The sequence below is a fragment of the Centropristis striata genome, chromosome 9, assembly GCF_030273125.1.
Source record: "Centropristis striata isolate RG_2023a ecotype Rhode Island chromosome 9, C.striata_1.0, whole genome shotgun sequence".
NCBI classification, from domain to species: domain Eukaryota; kingdom Metazoa; phylum Chordata; class Actinopteri; order Perciformes; family Serranidae; genus Centropristis; species Centropristis striata.
This window is the reverse complement of record NC_081525.1, coordinates 8203799-8216653: the sequence shown is the minus strand read 5'-3', so window position 1 is coordinate 8216653 and position 12855 is coordinate 8203799. Positions and strand designations below refer to the sequence as shown.

Genomic DNA, 12855 nt, shown 5'->3' with positions numbered 1-12855 from the left:
CTTACGATTGAACGCTGTCATTTTGATCCTGAACATTTCCCTTGAATTGAAGTGTGTCATGAAACTTTTTTTTTCATTTTTTTTTTTCATGTTAGGTACGCATATTGGGGACACACAATGCAAACAAAGACCACTCCTGGGTACAATGAGAGGCCTGCAGGACTGTCTTTAAAAGAACTATGACAGCCTCGTTCATTTCAATAAGGCAAATATAAAAACCATGAAGGGCCCACATAGATTCTGTTCAATCCTGAAAATAATGAGGACCTTTCCTGTTAAAACATGGGATTAATGTTCCAGAAGACATTTTCGAGCAAGTTAAAGGCACTGAGTCTCTCAGGAGGTTGTAAAATTCATAACAGGTCCCCCCTCTAGTCATAACCATTTATTGATTAAAAAAATTAAAATATCATGCCAAACCACCATGGAGTCAGTGACGATTGCATTCATACGTTTCAAGGCTGTTTTATAAGTGACTCCTAAAAAAAGTAAATCATTAATTTTAAGAAGAGAAGGAAGGCAATTTTCTACGGCTGGCTAAGGTATGTGAGTTTGTGTCAAGCCACACTTTTAATATATGTCTTTATTTCTTTCACTTTCTCTCTTAGATTGCTTATTTAACATAAAATGTTCATTTTTTCTAAAAGAACACACAAAACCTATATATTGTTACTCTTTTAAACTAAAAATTGATTTCATCCCAAGAACAGAAGCATGTGTGAAGGTATATATTGATTAATTTTTTATCTTTCAAACCACTGGAAATATACTGTATGGCTATTACATTTCTGAATCTGTAATAGTCATTTTAATGAGCTCCGGACCGGTGCCTAAATCAAAGAAGTCAATGAAGAGCAAAATGGAGCAGTTCTCAGCGGCAGTGCTCCCTCTGAACCTGTAGGAAACCTTTCAGTGATTATAAAGGTATTGGATGAAATAATTGCTGCTTCCTGCTGAGTTGCTAATTATTTATCCAGCCTGGGAGCAGGTCAGCTGAAACATCACATCTATAATATGTTCCATTCTTTAGAAAAGGACGCAAATTACAGGGTGAACTGTTGTGAAATCATGATTGCAATTACAGACCATTCTTTCTGGTGTAGTCTACACTCACTGTGACCTTAGAGGAAATAATACGATGATGAAAAGAAAGGTCTTAGCATTTCAAAGGTTCGGCTTGGAAAGTGTGGAGCAATATGAGTAGTATTTTTTTTTTTTTTTATTGCTCCTGAAATAAAGCCCTCGTCCTCCGACACATGATGGCTCATTAAACCGGTCTACAGATGCAGCTTTATGGCCCGCAGGCAGGCACAGGAGGCGAGAAAATCTCTGGCTTCTATTTGTATCAGCATACTGTACACAAAGCAGCGACCAGCTGGTTTTTACACAAGCCGAGTTTAGATTCTCTTTGCAAAAAATGTCGTCCAGTTCACATAATCTATCCAAATAAGGCAACACAATCCAGTGAGTTACTATTTTAAGTTGCTTGGCATTTAAAAAATGAACTTATTATTATTATTATTATTATTAAGTTTTATTTAACAAACAAATACCAAAATACAATGACCCCAAAATTGGACCTCTCACATTCACAATTTTACCTCTCACATACACCAAATGTACCTCTCACATTAACATTTTTAACTCTCGCATTCACAATTTTACATCTCACATACACCATCCTTCTCACATGCACAATTCTACCTCTCACAAACACAATTTTATCTTTCACATACATAATTTTACCTCTCACATACAATATTTTACCTCTCACATTCACAATTCTACCTTTCACATTCAGAATTTTACCCCTCATAAACACAATTTTACCTCTCACATTCACAATTTTACCCCTCATTAACACAATTTTACCTCTCACATGCACAATTTTATCTCTCACATACACCAAATATACCTCTCCTATTAACACTTTTACCTCTCACAAACACAATTTTACCTCTTACATTCACAATTTTACCTCTCACAAACACAATTTTACCTCTCACATTCACTATTTTACTGCTCACATTCACAATTTTACCTTTCACAAACACAAAAAATACCTCTCAAATTTATAATTGAAAAAAAAAAAACCTAACCTCTTTTTTTTGTATGTGAGAGTTAAAATTGTGAATGTGAGAGGGAAGATGAACTGTGGCCTATACGGCTCCTCGTAGTTTTTGTTGCTTTGTTTTTCATTACTTCCTCGCATGAAAACAAAAAAGTGAACTGTATGACACATCATGACTGAGCAGTTTTCAAGCATCCTTTAGTTGTTTAATCAACTAATTAATGACTCATTAATGATTGCCATTCATAGAACTAATTTAATCATCAACCCTATTAAATTACATAATCAGACTAATAGAGTGTGAATGAGGTAGTCACTCTGCATTAGTTCTCACAGAGCTGTGTCAGGAGGAAGCCACAGTTCAGTTTACAGCACAGCAATATATGTGTACAAAAGACTTATGACATAATGAGCAATATAAGCCGTCCTCTGCAGATAGATATTTACAGTATTGTAGTCAGTGACTGTGGTAATTAGTGCGGATGGTGTGGAAATGATGTACAAACCTGAGCTCTGGTAACACAAAAGTTGGCACATCAAGCCAGCAAGATTCAAAGTTCACAAATAATTAGGTTTCCAAGAACTTCTGCATATGTTGCAATGCATTCCGATATAAAAGGGGAAGTGGTTTTGAATATGTTTCAATAAATTAGGCTCCTGGGGCAAACATGTCTCAGGCTGGCAACTGACTCCATCCTTTAAGGCCCTTAATTATCCTGCATTCAAGATTATATTTTCAGATGCTTTATGGCCCAGCATGAGGATGATGCACATAAAACTAGTTTAGTTAAAAAGGTGTTTATTCAAGTAAACTGAACTCATAGCACTGCATGCACACAAACACAGACCCTTCAATCTGGATATCTCAGCCACACTTGTCAGTTGCAGTGTTACACCCCATCATTATCTTACTATTAATATATTTCAATATAACACCCGCTGAAATGTCATTAACACAAAAATGGGCAAACAGTGATTGCACAGTTCAGGCTTGTTATTGTTTTTTCCTTTCACTGGTACATTTCTCAGTATTAGATTACATTTTTGTCAGCCTCACACCAAAAATTCCCATGGTTACGGCTTATATTTAATTTCCAGAAGATGGATCATGGAGATGCATGTACAGACAAGTTCACTCCTCTAACTTCTCTTCAGACTCGATGAGTATTTAAAGCACCAAAGGGCAGAGGAGGTTGTGATTTCATACATTTCTCTCCTTGCTTTATTTCAGCATGGATACAGTCCCTGCATGTCATCATATAATTTAAGCTATTCCCAACACCTTCTGTGGCCTGACACCCTGCAGTCACTGCTGCTGTTGACCTGATGCGTCATGTTCTGACAGGCAGGACACAATCAGTGTGTTTATCTGCACACACAATTATAATATATGTTCGCTTATTTAAATTGGTTAACCTCTGGGTTAAATCTCAGCAACAAAAAAACATTGGCATAGGCATATGTGCTATGTGAAATTGATTTAGCCAAGCCTGTGAGCCATTAGCTACAGTTGTATTTAAAATAGGTACATTGTAGAAAGTAAGGACATTTTTGGGTAAGTGAGGACATGTTTCCTGGTCCCTACATAGCCAATCCACACGTAGAATGCAATGCAATGTCAGAATGTCCTCACTTTCCAAAAAATTACCTAATTTTCGATAATGTTCCCATTTAAAAAAAAATTTAAAAATCACCTTTCGATTGACACCTCATTGACCTATTACCAACTAGCAACTATGTCAACCACAACCTCCAATAGCCAACGAGGGCCCGTGTTGAGGGAAGGTACAACCATCTTTGGTAAGCTGTAGGAAGAACCACTCACAGTCCAGCGACCTGATGACTGGCGTTTCATATAGCCAATACAATTCCGAACACAATGACTTTGAGGGGTGGGATATAAATCACCAACAAGGAAGTAGAACTTTTCCAGCATTTCATGAGCAAAGTTTGGTTTCAAAGTGGAAAAAGTGCACAAAAATGCTTCTTCTTTTTTTCCAACAGTAACTCTGTGTCAGTAATGCTGACAGTACCTTTGGATATGGGATGTGTTTCCTCAAAATGAAAAGTAAAAATTTCTCATTTCAAGCATAACTAAGAAATCATAACTTTAACATAATTTTATCTCTTCACATAAAACAAGCAGCCAGATGGAATCAATTGTTTTATTATCAATGAAACAATAGAAGTATGTATTGTTGTGGAGTATGTGTGTAATAGATTAGTACACTGGCACAGAGCTGTAAATTGACACTTGATGTTAACATTTAAAACAATTTCAAATAGTTTGTTCATTATACATTCAGAAAATTCACTGTATTGTATGTTTCCATCTGCTACAGACTTTCCATAATTTGATCTCCCAAGGTCAAATTACAAGGCTACTTTAAAAGCTGCTCATAAAACCGTCTTCCTTCTTTTTGGTTGCTTTGCAGTTGTTGCCAATGTGAAATGGCATCTTATTCTGCATAATTTTCCGCCATTATATCAGGCTTTTACCATCTGGAGGGATGTACACATGACACGACCTGTGATTATCCAAAGTTTCCCACCACAGTTTAGAAGCCTGAAAAAAACTGAGAAAATAGAAGGTATAAAAGTCAAGTCAGACCACCTGAATAACAATATACTGAAATGTTGAAATGGAATTTTGCTCAATGACGCAAAAAGAAAAATACCTACCCCAACTTTAAGGTATCAGAAATATAAGCTGCAGCAGTTATGGCATGTAAACAATAGGTTTAAGCCATTGGACAATAAATGATCAACTCACTTATGCAAAAGTAGAAGTCTGACATCAGTAAAAGGATATGATTCAAACAATAATTAATAACGAGGATTTTCTTGTTTCATGTAATAAAACTACGGCAAGAGTAAGACTGACTGTGAGTCCAATACACTGCAAAAAAAGAAAAGTTGGGAGAACTCAAAATTTCAATGCAACAAACTTTGATAAAATTTTAAGTTGGACAAATAAACTAAATATTTTAACTTTTGTTTTTGAGTTTGCTCAACTCTGAATTCAGATTTTTGTCAACTCAACTGTAAGTTGTAGGCTACTAATTTTACATTATAAATTATAATAACTTTTAATCCTTACTTCTGCTAACTTATGCAATGTGCTGAATTGGCACGATTGTAACGTCGCTATGAAATGTCAGCTAATGTTGCGACTAAAATTTTGAGTTAGCATTGGTACGCTAATGGCTACTCTTGTAGCTGTAACAAGCAGCGCCGCTAGCATCAGTTAGCCACTAGCATCAGTTAGCCGCTAGCTTTCGCTAATGACCGAATTTCACCGATTTCCCGCATTTCACAACAAAGAAATAAGAGTAAGCAGAACTATTGTCCCTTGTTTTGAACCCCAACTTAAAGATATAAGTAACAGCAACTCACAAACTTGTTTTTGAGCAGACAACTGGCTTCCTTTGTTGTGCTAACTTACATTATTGCCCTACATGTCAATAATTTATATTTCCAAGTTTTACCAACTTAAATCACTGTTTTAGGCCAAAAAATACAAGTTGGCTTTTTTGCAGTGTATATTTACATGCACAACAGTGTTCCCAACAACACCAGCTGTTAGAGAGAGAAAGCATCTGAATGCAGACACTTTGGGGACTTTGCCAAATCTAAAACAGCTCTGACTGGATGAGTTTTAATAACTATTCAATACTGGGAGACAATCAGAAATAACTCTTGTACATTGACTAGACTGTAAAAGTGCCTGTACCATTGACAGATGTTTCCAAACTCAACATTTTTTAAATTCAAGCACTCAGCCAAAACAAGTTTAAACAACCTGAGTGTCAGTTTCTGACTCACATGTATTGTTAAAAGAGCCAGCTGGAAGCAATGTTTGAATTAAATGAGTGCATGCAAACTAAAGAAATAAAAAAATCATGCAGCCTAGTTAACTTTTTCTCTAAATCTTGTTATGCTGTACTGACATAATTGTTCCCTTTTTTTTCTCTTTCATATATGAAAAGAGAGGATTTTACCACAGAGCTTCACTGCTCTACTACAAAGCACACACTACACTGTAAGCCCAGCAGGATAAAATCCAATAAACCCCCACTGGATTGAAGAGGAAAGTTCTAGCGGAGCACAGTTAATTTTTCCTCCTGCACTATTTCAGGACACTGAATAGAGGGCACAGGACTTTCACTTGTCATGATTTATGGCAAAGTAACAGCCTTGTTAAAGTAACTCCAATTACAGATCCTCTTTACCTGGCGAGGCTTACATCTTCACACCCTGGATGCCTCTGCAAAGCCATTTGGGTCAGAGAAGCCTCCAATGACCACATATCTAAATCAGAAGGAGACTGGCCGGAGCATGAAAGACTCCCTGGCCCCGTCTTCCGCAGAGAAACACTCCTGAGCACTTCTCACTCTGAACAAATGATATCTAGTCTCCCTCGGCACTTGCAGCTTTTGAGGAATCTGTAAAATGTGTCAAGATCACCTTCTCCACTTTACAGCGACCTCAAAAAGCTTTTTGGTTTCTGTTGTGTTTCTTGTGTTCGTTTTTGAAGGAGACAGGTTTTGACCTGCACATGAGAAAAAATTTACTCAAGTGTAGACTGTTAATTTTTTTCCTATTAATATGAGATAACACTTTACAATAACCATCATTTATAAATGGTAAACAGATTTTTATCTGTTTATTATGTTTAATCATCATGTATAAACCGTATATAGGCCATTTATAATGGTAAATACATAATTTATTAATGTTTAACTAACTAAATCATTTATAAATGCCTAATAGATGGTATATTAATATACGTTTATAGTTACTTTACCATTAACAAACAATTAAATTGTAATTAATAGTTCATTAACAGTTTTAGTTGCACTCATTATTACATTTTAACACAATATTAAGTATGTTAATGATTTTAAAATTATTCATATACCTTTAAGAAATTGGTTGAAAACATTTAATGATTAAATAGGTATAGCACTTTGTAAATGGTTAATAATTGGTTTATAAACCATCTATAAACGTTACTTAGTTGGTTATTGTAAAGTGTTACCTATTATCATTACTATTATAATTATTAGAAGTTGTTGTAGTGGTAGTAGTTGTAATAGCAGCAGTATTTTCTTCATTTTGTAAATTTGTTTTACACACTCATTGTTGGCACTGTGATTGAGTCATTAAAATAAAACAAATCATGCATGGTGTTGTGAAACTGGACTGATAACACTAAACTGAAATTTGACCTTGAATATGGTCATTAAATCCCCAATCTGTCCGGTTAAAAAGTAAAGTCCTTGACAGCAGTCTCACTCTGTCGCCCCGCGGGCTCAGCATGTGTGATTCCTCAAATGACTTCAGCACATCTTGAATATGATTATGTGTTTCTTTTTTTGTTTCAGGCAAATCATTAATTTCCCTACTTAATGTGCATGCTTTTCATTTTTCTCATTAGTACCTCTATATCTCAAAATAATTAAGGTCCCTGTAATTTATGAATATTTGTCCAGTACTGTCCTAATCCATGCTTTTGGATTCAGAGGCCAAATGGAAAGCCCTGTATATTTTCAAAGACTTTCAGATTCAAGATAATTAAACATATGCATCTCTTATGGTAATATTTTGCACTTGCTTCGCATAATAACCACAATCCAGGGCCAATTTCAAAGTTATTTTGCCACAAATTGCACAAACACTAAGATAATAATTGAATACTAGGTCTGATTTAACTGTCCTTGAATCTGATGCCTCTTGTTTGAATGTAGCACTGAATCTTCTCAAGGTGGTGGCAAACTAATTCCCGTGCCTAAGTGCACTGAGATAATAAATTCTGTAACCAACTCCAACCGTAACAATCACAACACATCCAACCCCAATCTTATCTAATTCTGACCTTAACCCTGTGATCAAGAATTAACTAAAAAAAAATCTGAAGAAGGAAGGAGTAGCAATACTTTCAACAAATTCTAGAGAAAACTCAAATAACTCTGTAATTGAACATCAAGGACTGGGTAAAAGGCTCAGTTGGAAAGTTTTTTTTTTGCCAATGTTTTAACTTTTCTCCGTGTGGAATGTGAGGGCTGACTAAAATTTCCTCACGTTCCACAATGTCCTTACAACCAAGGTCCAGAACTCAAATTGAAAATTGCAGCTACATAAACATTTCTTCTTCTTTCTAAAAAAAGAAAAAGAAATACTGGTTATTTGTTATTTTGATTATTTTTTTCATTTCTCACTAGATTGCTTTAATACAGTACTAGTCTTTCTATTTTTCTTTGCAGGGTATATATACATTATTTATTTTTTTTATTATTAATTCAAAAATTATACACAGCATTCACAAGCTGAGTAACAGACACAAAAACGAAGATAGAGAAATGTCAAAGAAGCCAAAGTAATGCAGCAAATCCAATTAAAACCAAATCAAATTAGTGCATACCTCAAAAAGAAATAAAGCAATACCTAACAAGGTTGTTACAAAGTTAGACATTCACATAGACCAGTATTTCTCAGACATCATTCTATCTGTAAGCTCTCATATATTTTGCCATTGCCAAGTGAATGTACGTATGTGCTACATTTTGCAGCTTCCATCAGATGCCTACACTTATCAAGATAAAGTGCTCTGTTCCCCTACACTCTGTAGGAGATGTACATCAGGCTGGTGGACATTTAGAAGTACTTTTCTAAAAATAGGGCCCTTGCTGGAGATCCATTGGACACGGCTTAGCAATCATTCACATTAAACACTTGTCACACACAGCAGAGGACATCTTTCAGTCTCTTCTCCTAGCAGCAACATCCGTAGATCATTGCAGTTTTTGTGCATTCCCCCCACTGCTCATGCCCTGACTGAAGAAACCTTTCTTTGAAAAATTGTATGCCAGTGAATGCCACCTTTTCATGTATAACTGCAAGAGATCAAACGTGCAATGGCAGAGGGAACAAGACATCTACGAGCACGCCAGAGGGGTTCAAGACGAAAGCAGTATCTGCTGAACCTTACTTTACAAGAAATATCATACAGTGGATCCATTGACAATGCTACAATTCTGTTAAATATGCTCAAATATTTATATTATTTTGCTATTTAGTTCAGTCATCCTGTCATAGTTCATTGAGCTTGTTGTTTTAAAAATAAATATGTATATATATACATATATATATGTACACACACACATCTTTACATATTATGTTATGTATGTGTATGTATGCACACCCTGCACAGGCTGAATATATGACACATTGCTATGTTATTATTATTATTATATACATAAACTGCTGCTGTCATTACTATTATTACTATATACTGTGATATACTACTATTATGACAGCCATCCTCTGCAAAATGCCATCAACAACCAAGTGACCTTGTTGTATTCTGTGTTTTTTTTTTCTATTGTTGTTTTTATTGATTCTACCTCAGTATTTTATTCTATTGTACTAAATACCGGACTGTTGTGACAACATAATCTATCTCTCTCTCTCTCTCTCTCTGTCACTCTCTCATTGTGTTTCTGTACAACAGTGGAGCTCTATGGAGGCGAATAATATATCAACATATATAACACCGACTGTATTCTCCAAGTCTTGCAAATTAGGTGTGCCTTTGGTGAACATAACTGATCACCCGGTTGCCTTGGAATAACCCCAAAGAATAACCCGAGTCATTTGGGTTTTACTATGAGTCGGAAATGTACTATATTGGTAAAAAAAAAAAAAAAAAAGAGAGAGAGAGAGAGAGACAGAGAGAGAGAGAGAGAGAGAGAGAGAGAGAGAGAGAGAGAGAGAGAGAGAGAGAGAGAGAGAGCAGTAGTGATAGCAATGAAAGTCCCAGATATAATTTTTTCAGTTGCTGAAATATGCTCTGCTCTGAGGTAGATGTTGTTTTCCAAACCACCATGAGGTAGCTATGGGTGGGTGGAAGAAAGATAAAGGCGGAGATACCCCACATGAGTTTATAACTACAAAATACAAATCAGGATCTGTCAGGGAGATTTGGATTCTATGGGCACCGCCATCCCCGTGGTTCCAAATAACCATGCAGAGAATTACAAAGCAATTTCCAAGGTCAAAAATGTAAGAAAACAAATGTGAGTCAAACAGCGTACAATCCCAGAGCGTCATCGTGAAGCTGTTAAATACCTTAAAAATATAAGACTCTTATAGGAGCATTTTCTGTGTCATATCTATAATTTCTGACATAGTTCCTCAAGTGTGCCGTTATTGTGTTGCCTGGACTTCCCAGCAGGGGTTAATGGTTATCGCAGTCATTGCTTTTCAAGCATAGCCAAGAACTACTGTTCAACGATTACCTTGGGACCCAGCTCAGTGACCTCGAAAGTGAGCAGAACATGTGTGCGTTTCCGTTTGTGTACATAAAACACATCTGCACTGGGAGTGTGTGCGTGAGGCTGCAACACTCTTCTTTTTATCTCTTTTCATCCTGTTTTATTTAACAACCGTAATTGTCTCATCATTGGTGTATCTTGTTGTTTAATGAACTGATCTAAATGATAATGGCAATGTAATGACACCCCTCAATAAATATTTAATCTAACCACAACATGCTCCGTCACCTTGAGAGGGCCGGCACAGAAAATGAGAACCCTTTCAATTAACGCTGGCCTGGATGAAGCTGGTTGTTGTGTACCCATTGATTCTGCTGTATATTAATTAGCTGTGCTGCTGCATTGTGAAGCTTTGTTGACGTCTGCGTAGGCTCGCCTTGCAGAGTGCTGTACGCGTTGTTAGCTCTAATGGTCACATTAGTCATTTTGCAATGATGGTTGTCTTGTAATAATTACAGTCATTATGTTCTTACACTGTGAAGCTGCAACTTTGAAGGTCACGAAAAATTAGCTTTCTTTCAGCTTTACCCTACTGTTAGAAAGTATAGTTTTCTTGTTCTATCTGCAGCATTCTTACAGGAAAACCTTCTTCTGCAAAAGTGATAAGATAATATTATCTGGTCTATTAGATATGGTCAACAGTCTAGATTTGTGCACATCAATGAGTCTTTGTCCTTGCTCCAAATAAAAAAGAGTCACCTTCTGAAGCACTGTCATTGACCCTGAATGGAAGACCCAAATTGTGGACACTGTGATAGTCTCCAGGGCATTTTCTGGGCAGGAAACGATTTCTCTTTTGCTGAACTGAAAAGAAAAAAGGTCACTCGGTTTTAAGAGCTCAGACAAACTTTGTGACCCCCGAAATTTTAATGTTCCATTCATAGTCAGTGGTGCAGATCCTGAAGTGAACAGAGGAGCATAAGAGAGTTTTCAGGTTTCTAGAGTTAAGGCTGTTAAAGTGCCCGGCAAGAGAAGAACAGGGAAAAAGAAAAAGATATTGAAAGGATGATAAAATGTTCTGTGCCAAAAAGCTGTATAAATATAGCACCGAAATGAAAGCTGTCAGCCATAGATGCTGCTATCTTGCTGCTATCTGTTAAAACAGTTTCTAAAGCTGTTTTGATATGATTGTCTTTCAGTGTTATATCATATTATGTTTTTGTGGACTGATATTGAACGAGGTGAAACCCTGCATACGAACACATACTTCAAAAAATTCCATTATTTGATAAAATATTGGTGCTATAAATCAAGAGGAACTAAATTGATATTTAATAATTGGATTTCTTATTTTAGTTGGAGCATTTCTATACATCATTATTATTGAATTTCTGCCTTTAATGTCATGCATTAAGAGGTTACCCATGTAAGGTCGTGCCTAACCTGAATGCAGTCATAGATGATGTTACACTTAATTTTCACCTTTTGGCTTTAAAATTAATATGGTATGAGTAACTTTTTTAATTTGGCTTTGGAGAAATGTGTGAGATGCTATTTGTGTGCCACACAGGTACATTAGTGAGGTAAATTGCTATGAATTTGTCCCGTCCACGATTAATTACAATCTTTATTCTCTATGAACTGAGACAATTTGTAATTAACATTTGACCCATTTGCTTCTCAACCTTTCAGCGTAACAACTAATTCATGCAAGCTTGTCCAATGTAACCTCATTAGATCATTGTGTATGTGTGTGTGAGGAAACGCAAGTGTAATTGCCAGATGAAAGGGCTGGTAATCAAGTTTTACTGCCAGACTCCTAACTTTATGCTTGATGACACCAAGGTTACAATGTGTCATGGCAATGCCTGGTTCAACGGCTCGTTTTAATGCCTCCTGAGCAACTCTGTGGCCCATGGTTAAATAAAGAATATGGTTGATTTAAAACTTTAGTTTCATTTAACTTTAGCTATTGGCCATTTTTGTTTAGTTCTTGAAATTGTTTCTTTTGGTTATAACACTGCACTTGTAGCGGCTTTGTACTCTCTCTCTCTCTTGTGCTTTGTGTAATTTTATGGCGAGACTAAGAGATCCAATTGGCATCCAGCCATTTATTCTGCTACAGGAATCACAGTCAAATCAGTTGCTCTCTCACACAAACATAACATCATGGAGCCACAAGGTCCGACTGTCTTAATTGCTTACAACATGAACACAAAATACAAAAATCATACCTGGTACAGGAATCACAGTCAAATCAGTTGCTCTCTCAAACACAAATACCACCTGAAAAATATAAAATCAAAAGACAGTGCAGGCTAGCTAACTTGTAGCAATAGCAATTTTGTAAATAAAAATAAAATAAAAACACTTTCAACTTTCTATGAAAAAAAAGAAGGGCTCATCCGTAAGGGAGCTATATAACAAACAAACACAACTTAAACCACCCATCTGCAGTGAAATTAAATTAATTAATATAGAAAAAGACGGAGCTCATAGCCCGTGAAC

At 36.1% G+C, this 12855-nt stretch overlaps 1 long non-coding RNA gene across 1 annotated transcript; it reads right to left on the bottom strand.

Annotated features, from left to right (window-relative positions):
- Nucleotides 1-4231: 4231 nt before the first annotated feature.
- On the bottom strand, nucleotides 4232-12610 carry LOC131978074 (uncharacterized). Its single transcript, XR_009394928.1, has 3 exons — nucleotides 12582-12610; nucleotides 11107-11211; nucleotides 4232-4647 (listed from the first exon to the last, which is right to left on the bottom strand). It is a non-coding gene; the product is annotated as an uncharacterized LOC131978074 (long non-coding RNA).
- Nucleotides 12611-12855: the final 245 nt, after the last annotated feature.